We start from the raw sequence: 13,555 nt of genomic DNA, 5'->3' as shown, positions 1-13,555 counted from the left end.
ATTAACGTAAAGTTAACGCAAGTTAATATTTTATTGAATTATTTTGCTATTTGATCCCGTAATTGGTATAATGTGTCCAAGATAAGCGTTCATAAAACGTCCGTATTTCGTCCAGTATGGACGTCCAAAGGACGTTCAACGTCGTACGTCCAAAGGACGTCCATATTTATTCCGTCCGAAGGACGTCCAACGTCGGACGTCCAAAGGACGTCCATTTTTATTCCTTCCGAAGGACGTCCAACATGGGACGTTATAGTCCATGGACGTTAGGACCAAAAATGGACCTATTTTGGACGTCCAAAGGACGTCGTGTGCTATTAGGGAAACTAAAGCAAAACCTGTGTTTCCGGCCACTTGCCAACATAGGCCACCTGTACTAACAACGGCCAGTTTAAAAATTCCCCAAACCATTTACAGTAACGGCCACTAAAAATGAAAAAACTATTGGCCGATATAGAAAGGTGGCCGGTATTGCCAGTTTTTGTAGTCTAGATATGGTTTGGGGAATTTTTAAACTGGCCGTTAGTACATGTGACCAATTTTGGCAGGTGTCCGTTACTGACAGGTTTTACTGTATTTCATTAACGTAAATAAGTTAATATTTTATTGAATTATTTTGCTATTTGATCCCGTAATTGGTATAATGTGTCCAATAGAAGCGTTCATAAATTGTCCGTATTTCGTCCAGTATATATACGTCCATATTTATTCCATCCGAAGGACGTCCAACGTCGGACGTCCATTTTTATTCCGTCCGAAGAATGTCCAACGTCGGACGTCCAAAGGACGTCCATATTTATTCCTTCCGAAGGACGTCCAACGTCGGACGTCCATATTTATTCCTTCCGAAGGACGTCCAACGTCGGACGTCCATTTTTATTCCGTCCGAAGGACGTCCAACGTCGGACGTCCAAAGGACGTCCATATTTATTCCTTCCGAAGGACGTCCAACGTCGGACGTCCAAAGGACGTCCATTTTTATTCCGTCCGAAGGACGTCCAACGTCGGACGTCCAAAGGACGTCCATATTTATTCCTTCCGAAGGACGTCCAACATGGGACGTCCAAAGGACGTCCATTTATAGTCCATGGACGTTAGGACCAAAAATGGACCTATTTTGGACGTCCATTGGACGTCGTGTGCTATTAGGGAAAAGGCCAAGTTGAAATTTTGACTGTCAGAAAGTTAGGAAAAGTTAAAACATGTGGCTACTTACTTTAGATCCAAAGTAGTTGGAACTAGCTACATAGATAGGTCAAAAGACCTTAGTGTTACAATAATTAGGCCATTTCGGCTGCAACAATGTCGACAATAAATCGATGTTTTTTTTTTATTTATTAATGGCTTTGACATAGCCAATTAGCCAGACTATTTGTTTTTTTTTGTATGGTATTACAATAACAATTTTAAGTTAATATCTAAGCCTACTTATTATCTAAATTTACAGGGTGTTATAATATATTAGTGAATACATTTTTCAATTTTGTGTGATATTTTTACAATTTTTAATTTTATTATCTAAGCTTATTTAAAATTTAAATTTACAGGACGTTACATATTCGTAAAGACATTTTAACGTCTGCTTATTTTTTGGAAAAAGAATTTCGTTTAAATTGATAGGTAAAGGACAATTTAGATCAATTAACTTTTCATACATCACTTTAATGTTTTGTCTGTACTGTCCACACTCCAATATTAGGTGCTGTAGATCTCCCATTCCACCACAGGCGCAATATGGGTTATCACTGATACCTATGCTGTGTTTGTATGCTGGGGTTAGTGCGCAGTAGGGTGGAGCGAAAAAATCGATTTTCAAATAATAATTTGCCTATATGCGGAAAAGTGGTCTATGATTGAATCTTAACTTGTGTTAAAATCTTTGCTCAATCGGATGTTATTTAGTGGTGCCCCCACCCACATTTGTGAATAGACGCTTTATCTTGCTTAGTAAAAAATTCTGATATAATTTATTTAATCTGACTCATTTATATCGGCAATTCAGACATATATTTTACATTTTAAAGTAGAAGACTTTAAAATGATATTGCCAATATTTATGAGTTGCGTTCCTGGGACGACTTTACTGAAAGATAGTTCATTCGATTACATGAAATCAGCCCCAACTCAAGAATATCCGTCGCAAAAAATCATAGCATGTGATCTGTCTTTAAAAAGACAACCAAGTACAACGGTGACAGTAAAATCCTCATGAACTAAAATTAAAATCATTTTTTTAGTTAAATTGTGGCTTATTTCCCATTTAGAATAGTTGATTACCGAAGAACATATTGTGTTCGTTTCAGAACCAAACTCTGAGTATTTTGGACATCTTACTTTACAATCTGGTTCAGCAAATAATATTGCAGACAATTTATTCAATTTCTTAAAATCGAAATGTGACTTTTCTACTTTGGTTGCAATTGGATGCGATGGAACAGCGGTAAATACTGGCATTCACAATGGTGCAATTCGCAAATTAGAACTTCAAATTAAGAAACCATTACAATGGTTCTGTTTGTCATTTACATGGAAATGAGCTACCATTACGACATTAGATGAAGTATTTAGATGGAGAAACCGCAGGACCTACCGGATTTTCGGGTGAAACAAGAAAGCTTGTAGAGACTTGTGAAATGCTACCTGTTTTTGAATTTTTAAAAATTCAAAGTGAACTTCCTGAAGTAGATATTAAGAGGAAACGGTACACGACAATTAGACCGAAATCATTAGACCGAAAGCAGTAGACCGAACTCATTAGACCGAAAGCAGTAGACCGAACTCATTAGACCGAAAAGCACTTTACCTAAACTTCACTAGACCGAACAGCATTAGACCGAAATGGTAAATAAATTTAAAAAGTTTGCAGTAAAGTCTATAAGATAAGACTGTGTAAATTGTTACTCTGTACAGTCTGATATGAAATAATTTTCATCCGTTAAACAAATTAGTGACGGTAAAAATAAATTAAGGGTAGAGTGACGTTAACACCATTTAACTGTTTATAATAACCATCCAAATAACATGTAGATGTAATTACATTAGTCTTATCTCTTTTACTGCGACAAGTAAAAAGAACTGCTTTTCGATCTTCTGCTGTTCGGTCTAGTGAGGTTTCGATAAAGTTCTTTTCGGTCTAATGAGTTCGGTCTACTGCTTTCGGTCTAATGACTTCGGTCTCTTTACAGTAAACCAGAGGAAACAGTGGCGATCAACAAGTAGCCAAAACGCGTTCCAAGATTGCGGTTGTAATTTTGAATATTTTTTCGAGATATTTGGCACACGTATTCGAAATATAATTTAAGAAGAACAAAGAAATACACTTTCTTCAAATAAACTTTTTTATCCGATGCCTAGATTTTGTGTCATTTTGGAACTACTAAAATTTTTTATTTCATTAGTAGTTCCAAAATGACACAAAATCTAGGCATCGGATAAAAAAGTTTATTTGAAGAAAGTGTATTTTTTTGTTCTTCTTAATGGCGGTACAGGTTCGTTTTTTAAATAATGTATTTAATTACTGAGTAATTTCCACATATTAATATATTTTTCAAATTTGGCTCTGTACCTCCATTCTTTATTATATCACGAATACGTGTGCCAAATATCTCTAAAAAATTTTCAAAATTACAGTCGCAATCTTGGAACGCGTTTTGGCTACCTGTTGATCGCTACTGTATCACCTTAATACATTAAGTATTGACCAAAAATATTTGTACGAAATAAGCAAATCTGTAAGTAATGGTACCGTATCAGAGAGCTTAAAATATCGACAACTGGGAAAGATACCACATTCGAGATGGATTACAACAGCAAATAGACTTTACGTAGGAACTTTAAATCTGATTACTGATTTAAATATTTTGGAAACTTATCTGCAAAATGTGTATGTTCCCACTTGGTTTTCAATCAAAGTAAAGCCAGAAGTTAAAAATGGGCCAATTCATTTATTTAATATAATTCAATGCTCGCAATATTTATCAATAAAACTAAAGAAAATAGTGAACAAAGTCATTCAAGGTAATGGATATTTTGCACATCCAGAGAATATTCTCGCAACCATGTTGGGTGATAAAGGACCACACATCCTAGAGCTAGGCTTGAGGCGCATATTAAAGTTTGAATGGGTAAGAAACCAAGGAAATTAGCCAGTTTAAAATTCCAACTATAAATTTTGGAGCCAAAGAGTATTTTGACTTATTTAATTGGCAAACTAGTGTAATATCAGAACCACCAATGACAAAAAAATTGTTAACAGATGAACTTAGAAAAATGATTGATGGCACGACTTCAAATAAATTTGAAATTTCTAAATTTCCTTGTCATTCGCAAGCAGTGGAAAGATGTGTCAAAATAGAGACAGAAGCATCATTATTGGTTTGTGGAGCTGAAGCAAGAGATGAATTCATAAGAAATCGAGTTTTGTCAAGACAAGTATTACGTTTGAAACAAAATCCGATTTTTTTTCAAACTTTACAGTAAATAATTAAATAAACTATGTTGTAGTAAGTTCTGAGTTGTAAACAAGTAAAAACAACATTAATATAAAATAAAAAAGTTACGTGTTTTTTAATAATTTTTTTAATTTGTAAATTTTTAAAGTTCTGGGGGCACCGGAAGATATTGTTCTATAAATCTCAAATTTTGAATAGTGTTTTGCAATAATATCTAACCACTTTTCCGCATATAGTACATATCAATTTGTAAAAAAAAATTTTTTTCTTTGTTTTCGCTCCACCCTAGTGCGCAGTGTTCTCAGACCTCCTGAAATTTCAGGAGACCTACTGATGGCGACCCTCGCCTACTGATCTACTGATGGCGTCCTTAAACCTCCTGATGAAGTGATGAAATTCTGAAAATCATCTGGTTTTGTTCCAACTCGATACAAAACCGTTCTTGAATGATTACGAGGATGCGCAGTAACAAAAAATGTGTTACTGCGCAGCATTATTCGTCATTGCGCATGCGCGTAACGATTCAAGAACGGTTTTGTATGGAGTTTGAATTTTTCAGAATTTTATCCTATTTCATTTTTTTTTATTTTTATGCTTTAGCCAACATCTAGCGTTGCCACAGCCGTCCCTTACAGATTTTATAGAGTTGCATGCCTACCTATAAACGTAAAAATACTCCACCAACTGATTCTACTGATTTTTCGTGGCGACATCTAGTTGCCAATCTATAAACGTAAAGACTGAAACTACAGAATTCTACCAATTTTTGAGGCGAGCGAGTCTCCTGAAATCTCCTGATCGTTCGTGGCGACACCTCCTGATCCTCAAAAAAGTCATCTGGGAACACTGTTAGTGCGTGATTTGACCTCATTCTGTTTATTGTTTTTATAAATATTCTCCTTTTCATGAACATTTTTCAGTGCGTCACAAATTATAGAAAAAAGGTAAGTCCGTGATAATACACATTTATGACATTTATTCTAACGTGACATTTTAGTTAAATCTGACAGTTGTCAAATTTTATTTTCAATTTGGAATAAAACCAAATCAATTGTGTCTATTGCATTTATAAAATGGTATTTTCTTCCATTTGTATAGTCTTATAAATTGTACAGATTATATTGATAATAGTATTATTTTATTTAATAAATAATTCTTTTTTGATTATGGCGCCATCTATCGACAACTAGAATAATCACCAAACTAGAATAATTACCAAAGTATTCACAGACGTGCCTTTTTTTCTGTCACATACAATTTAATGCGTTAGAGAGAAATCGAAAAACTGTGACGCACTGAAAGATGATCATGATAAAAAGAATAGCCTATTTGATTCTTGTTTAAACCATCTCTCATTGGGAATTAGTGGTTGGCAATTTCTAAAATTTATTCCCGTTGTACTTTGGTTATATACACGTTGCCAATTTTGTTTGCAATGGTTTTTACTGATATTATCTATATCGGTTACTGGTAGAAGTATGTTGTTTATGTTTCGTTTGGTTAAAGCTGCAGATTTAGCTAATTTGTCGACTTCTTCATTTCCAAATATTCCAGAATGTCCTTTAACCCAACAAATAATAATTGAACTGCCCGAGGAAGTAACATCATAATATAGACTCTTAATTTCTATCTCAATGTGGTTTAGACTTTTTGTCGATTGGATAGAAGTGAGTTTGTCCACAATACTTCTACAATCGGTGAAAATGATATAATTGTCCATACCAACAGAGGCTATATATTTTAGCGCAAGTAATAGAGCTGATAATTCGGCAGTATATATTGAAGCTTCATTAGGCAATCGGCATGATTCTTTGTATTCAGAATTCCAGTGATATATTGCACTTCCGGTTCTATTTTGAATTTTGGAGCCGTCAGTAAAAATATATTGAAACATAGGCCACTTGTCTTTAATTATTTTGTTGATAATACTGCCTGGAAGGTTTGAATCCATGTAATTTGTTTGTATTATTTTGGAAAAGAGAGTTTCAGGAGGTTTAGTGTAAATTAGAGGTATTTAATTTTTGTATATTTGGTGTTCATACATTGTCAATTTCCTATAGCTTTCAACGTATATGGGGTATAAGTCGATGTTAAAAGAATATATAAATGTAGTGAGACTATAGTGTAGTCTTCATCTTGGCTTCAAACTGAGAGACTGAAATATGACATTGAACGAATATTGACAAGACCTTCTAGGTCAATATTCGTTCAATGTCATATTTCAGTCTGTCAGTTTGAAGCCAAGATGAAGACTACACTATAGTCTCACTACATTTATATTTATATTCTTTTAACATCGACTTATTGTCGACATTGTTGCAGCCAAAATGGCCTAATTATTGTAACACTAAGGTCTTTTGACCTATCTATGTAGCTAGTTCCAACTACTTTGGATCTAAAGTAAGTAGCCACATGTTTTATCTTTTCCTAACTTTCTGACAGTCAAAATTTCAACTTGGCCTTTTTATACAGTGGTTTGCTTATTTTAGGTTTCAACCTGATGATGGACTGATTGGTCCGAAAACGTTTGTTTTTTGTACTATAGATGTACCCACTTCAAACCAATTTGGATCTTTTTAGATAAAAAGTTTTAATAAATTTATATACCATCTACTTACCTACAAGTGAAGTTTTACTTCCTTAGTAAGTTTTTTATTATGGTATTGGGACCGTGCAAGTTCGTCAAAGCAACACCTATTTCTACGCTCTGCAATTTTATTCGCACTTTTAATTATATTGGCCAATTATATTAGTCCTGGTTACTGGATAATTGTAAAGGCCATAATCCAAAAAAATAATAAGAAGAAAAAATAAGATTCAGGTTATGTTGTTAAAACGTAAACAATTGTATGTAGTAAATAAAATTAATTATTAAAATGCAGTACTGCAAGCAAAATACAATTAATTAAATTTACCTTTTTATATGCAATTATATAATAATTGCATATCATATCAATATCGTGGAGCAACATATAATTTTTCTTCTTCAATGACAATAGATATGAAATGTACGTTAATTTGACAATTTCAATTAACAATATGAATTATTTAAGAATGTTGCAATATTTCTCCGCTATTCGCGTACGATCGTTTCTCAATTCCCTTCCAAATACGTGCACACCGCGAATACAGCCAATGAGAGGAATTTTTTCCTTTACATAATTCTTAAATTTAAGCAAAATGCTTTAAGAACAGAATGATGATGTAAGATTTCATGTAGGTATCTAGATTCAATTTTAAGAGAAATTATTCCCTATAGGGCGATTTGAAAAAATAATATTTCATTCCTTCATGTTGAGGGACCATTTTACCCAAGCCTAAGAGTACCATTTTACCCAACTTTCCCCTATAGTAGTTTAGTCCCAAAAAAATTATTGATAAACACCGAGATCCGATAAATAATCAGCTTAATACATTATCTATTATGTAGTATATTTTTCCATAAATAAATAAAAATTTTCCATAATATTTGCTTTTCTAATCAATAAATCAGTTTTTTTGTATAAATAAGTGAAAAATATTATCTCAATTTTATTTTTTTTTTCGCGGTGTTGTGGTCAACCTTAACACATTATACCTCAAATTTACTGCAAAAGCTTCATCCATATTCATGATAATACCAGTAATGACAAACACAAGATGTGACAAATTATGTACATAATGTTTATTATACCAACAAAATAAAATGCATAATTCAATTTGTTGTTTCCTATGGTCAAATATAATATAAGTACATTAAATTCTTGTCATGTATCTGAAAAAATTTTAAATTTGCATTTTTAAGCAACACACCATCAAACGTTTAACTTTTATTTTCACGTTTTATATTATACAGGGTGTCCAGAAACTCTACCGACAAACGTAGACAGGAGATTCCTCAGATAATTTTAAGACATTTTAACCCAATTCATCAAGTCCGAAAATGCTTGCTAAGGGAGCTAGAGCTCTTTGAAGATGGCATTTTGTAATTAAGGTATCTGAAGGTAATATCGCCAAGCTAAGGTTTAGAATTTTTTTGTTGGATAGTGGGTCATATTAAAAAAAATGTCACAACTTCAGCTGTTCAATGAACTACTTGAAATTACATAGAATCCACTAAAAAAATAATTTGGGTATTTTTACACATTTACTGGACAATTTAAAAAAAAAAGTCATCTTTGACGATATTTCCAACCCTTGTTGGCAATATCGCCAACCTATTATTTCGAATGCAATACGGTCTAACAATTGAACATTATACTTCAAATTGATATATTTGCTGAAAAATAACAATAAGTAAGTATTTAAGAACAATAACCTTTTTGTACCATAATCTGGAGTGGTTAGCGTATCTGAAAATGAAGTGTCATGTTTTTCTTCATCTGATGTTTCCATCTCACTTAACTTTATATCATCAGAATCACTGTTGCTTGTCGATGACTTAATTTTTCCAACCTTAGACGTATCTGGAGAAAGTTGCCAAGGCAATCAAAACTCCAAGAAGAGATGCTAACGCCAAGGCGTTATTACCATCCATTGACTTGGCGATATTACCGACATGCACATAAATTGTTTGTAATTTGGTTTTCGAAGATAAGCAAATCTATCTTAAAAATCTGAATGCATCATTTTATTCCTTAAGAAACAAAGTACAAATCACTGAAATCAAATAATATTACTTATCAATAACGCCGCTCCAATCTAATAAACACAAAAGATGTAAAATTATAAAGGGTACTCCTTCTACACCGAACACTGATACTCAACCACCTCATCTATGTACTCAACTGTCATAAGTCATAAACACCGCTGGCGAATCTAAGGTAATCGCAAACATGATCACGTGATTTAGAATACTAGGAGGAACATATCCATGTTGCCATTTATTATTTAGCAAACATACTTTCTGAGAAATCACGAGTTGGCGATATTACCAACCTGGCGTTATTACCTGCAGATACCTTAGTTTTTGTTAAATACCTCCAGAAGCTTCTATTAGAAAAACGAAAATTGGTAAACATATTTATGTTCCAGAGATAAATCGATTCCATTTATTGCAAATTTCTAGTATCGGTCATAGGCGTCCGTTTTGGGTAGGTAAACGGTTATTTTATCGCATAACATGTCTTTAACTTTTATGCATTTTTGACACTGGATTATTAAATTGTGAGGTATTCTAGTACTAAAAGGTACTCTTGTTTTAAGTCAGTAGACACACCGTTTTCTAGAAAAATCAATTTGAAGATTTTTTCGTTTTTTGAATTTCCAAAAAAAATTTAAAAAAATTCATTTGGAAAAACGAAAACTGGTACGTTTATTTATATTCCAGAGATGAATCGATTTCATTAATTGCGAATTTCTAGTACCGGCTATAAAACGCACCACCAAAAAGTAACTTTGATACAGTTTGCATTTTGAGACTCTTTTGTAGCGCGTTTTACTTCAAATTTAGCAAATATCATGGAAAAATTTTTTCAAAATAAAACTAGAATTTTATTTTCCATCAAAATGAAAATACATTTTTGCGCCACGTAATATTCATATTAGCTCTTTTGTAGCTGGAATATTGTATGCGCCACTCATTTTTACGGCGTTTAGCGGTTTTCTATTCTTGCATCAGGAGTTTTTCAAAGTTTTTGAAGTTATACTTCTTTACCGGCGATAGAGGGTGAATTTTTATATGGTAAAACCTAGCGACCGGGCGCATGCGCATTATAACTTTGTTCTGATTGGATGTTCAAATGACATGTCAAAAATTATTCAATATGGCGGCTGTGGCACAGCTGTAGTTAAATTATTTATGGTTGTTGCGTTTTAAAATTTGTGTGAAAAGAAACAACAAACAAAAGTTAGTTAATAATTATACTGCCTTTTTAAATAGTTTTCATATACCTATATTTTTGGACTATTTTGGACAAGGAAAACTCATTCTAATTTGGTAAGTAGTTTTTATTATAATCATATTGTAATTATACATTTGGATTAGGTTGAAATACATACATTTATTTTCTCAAGAATGCGTATTTTAGAGAGAAATCCCAAATTAGGTTCGATTTTTATTTTTAAATTATGATTTTTTGGCGTAGATTTATTTATCTAGTAGGTATGTAATGCTTTGATTTACATACTTAATTTGATTACCAACAAAAGTTCTACCAATATTCATCTAATATATTGTTTTCTTACTGTTTTGTTATATTTTTATATTTTCTACAAAATTTAAACTACATAATTTAATTTTCAAAACAACTGTCAAACAGTAAAACGTTCAGTTACCCAATTTTTCCACATGATAAATAATGTGGGATTGGACGAGTGAGTCTACGCTTCGATTACGAATCAAAGCGCCACGAAATTCACGGGTTCAATTCCCGATGCAAGTTTTATTTTTTTATTTTTTTTATGCATGCTATGATTGTAAGTATATTTGTTATATAATTTTTTCTTCAGAAAATGCGTATTTAAAATTTTTGCCAACAATTATTATCGTTCAGAAATCATTTTTTCTTTGTGGCATTTTTCAATGTGTTTGTGTGCGTTTTATTCTTTTATTTTTTAAAATTTTTGGTATTGTCTGAAAAATCACATAATATGTAGTAGAAGTATAACTTCTTACGTGCGTACAAAGTACACAAACATTCTTTTTTTATCAATTAAATGTATGAAGTTGAATGTAATGTTTCTCGATTACACGTTAAGCGTCATAAATGGTCGCTTTTGTCGCATTCTCTCCTAAATGATCTAGTAGTTACGACACCAAACTTGTAATAAAACAATCCGAGTTTATATCCCAGCCATCCTGATCCTAATAATTATGGACGGCAAATGAACTTGGATTGCCCGATCAAACTTAGCGTCGTAACCACTACAACTACATAAACCATTTCGGCGATAATGGTTAAATGGATTATACTTTTGGAGCTCGATAACTTCTGAACGGATTAACCGATTTTGATCATTAAGCATGAGTTTGAAACCTATTGACATGTAGTATCTGATGCATTCAAGGTTAAGTATGATAACTTAAGGTATTACAGGAATTATTGAGCTTAAAAAACCGTTTTTCCCATAAGAATTAGATTTGATCATACTTATGAAGCCTATAACTTAAAAACTAGAATTTTCCTAGATATGAGGTATGCAACGTTAGACGCGTCTAGAGTCCTCCTACAAATGCTTAGTTATTGGCGCAATTCGTGTGTTGAAATTTTGAAAAACCAAAATTTTCAAAGTTTAATTTTTCAGTTTTTCGGCTATACGTAGCGTATGCATCTAAACATTCCGTATATGTATTTGGAACCTAGGAGTTTTCTATTGGTTCGTTGCAGCACGCGGTCATATGTTAACCAATGGGCGGCGAGGTCCCAAATGCATATTATACGGAATGTTATTCGGTTCCAAATTCATATACGGAATGTTAAATATTCGTACACCGAAAAAGATAAGTTTTTATTAGAGTCTGTTAAAAGGAGATTAATTTTAAACTACTTGTTACTGTATTATTAAATAAAAATAAAACAATTATAGTATTTGGAATGTTATTTGGTGCGAAATTCATATGCGGCATGTTAAATATTCGTAGAACAAAAAGACGATTTTTATTAAAGCCAGTTAAAATGAGACTGGTTTTTAATAGTATATTATAAATTTTATATACATTTTATTATACATTTTTAATAGTATATTTAATGATGGTCATTATGAAGAGAGTATAAGGGATACGAAACGAGCCGCCTAGCGGCGAGTTTCGTATAGAGTACGAGCTTCATAATGATAATTAAATGCAAGTTGTATACACGATTTTTTCTATGATCGTTCACAAAAAAAAATATATTCAACTTTATTAATTTTGTAACGCAAACAAATTAAGTAGTTTGTCAGTCTGACAGTTTGTTTACATATTGAGAACTGTCAAAGCGTATATATTTGACTCGACATTGGTTACTGCGCGTGTGCCACCTTTATCGCGAATGTCATATCGCGATTCTATTGGTTAAAAATCTGTATCATATTGAAAATCTGTATCATAATGAAGTTCATTATGATACACGTAGTGACATCATAATTGATATATTATAGTATGAGAATAAAAAAATTATTGTTAATGTATTATTAAAGATCCATAAGGAAAAAGGTTTTCCTGTATTTGGTTGTATACCATATAATACAAAAAAACGAATAAAGTCTTTTATAAAAGGTCTATATTTAAAATCCCTAAAAAGGGCTACATCACAGAACTTTTTTTCGATTTTTTGACCAATCATCATCAGTGCTTTCCTAAAATGAATATAACCTTATAAAATGGTGCAAAGGTTTTAAAATTTTGACTACGGTTACAAAAAAGGTGTACGTTATACTCACGTGATCTTACATGCTAACCACCAAAACATTTGTAATTATGTAATATCATCATCATTCTCTTTGCCTTATCCCTATGCGGGGTCGGCTTCCCTAATTGCATTTCTCCACACAATTCTGTCTTGGGTCATATCAATGTTAATCCCCTTTACCAACATGTCCTGCCTTATCGCCTCCCCCCAGGTCTTCTTTGGTCTTCCTCTCCTACTCCTTCCAGGAATCTGCACTTCAGCTATTCTTCGTATTGGGTGATTAACGTCTCGACGTTGAACATGACCGAACCATCTTAACCTATGCTCTCTCATTTTGGCATCAATTGGTGCCACACCTAGACTTCCCCTAATATACTCATTTCTAATTTTATCCTTCTTTGTCACTCCACTCATCCATCTAAGCATTCTCATTTCCGCCACATGCATTCGTTGTTCCTCTTTCTTTTTCACTGCCCAACATTCAGTTCCGTACATCATAGCCGGTCTTATGGCTGTTTTATAGAATTTTCCCTTCAGCTTCATTGGAATTTTTCTGTCACACAACACACCACTCGCTTCTTTCCACTTCATCCATCCAGCCCTAATTCTACTGCATGCATCTCCATCTATTTCTCCATTACTCTGTAATACCGATCCTAGGTACTTAAAACTATTGCTTTTCACAATCATTTCACCATCCAAAGATACCATTTTATTTGTAGTAGCTCCATCTTTAAATGAACATTCCAAATACTCTGTTTTTGTCCTACTAAGTTTTAAACCTTTTTCCTCCAG

The sequence above is a fragment of the Diabrotica virgifera genome, chromosome 1, assembly GCF_917563875.1.
Source record: "Diabrotica virgifera virgifera chromosome 1, PGI_DIABVI_V3a".
Classification (NCBI taxonomy): Eukaryota; Metazoa; Arthropoda; class Insecta; order Coleoptera; family Chrysomelidae; genus Diabrotica; species Diabrotica virgifera.
This window is presented reverse-complemented; position numbering follows the sequence as displayed.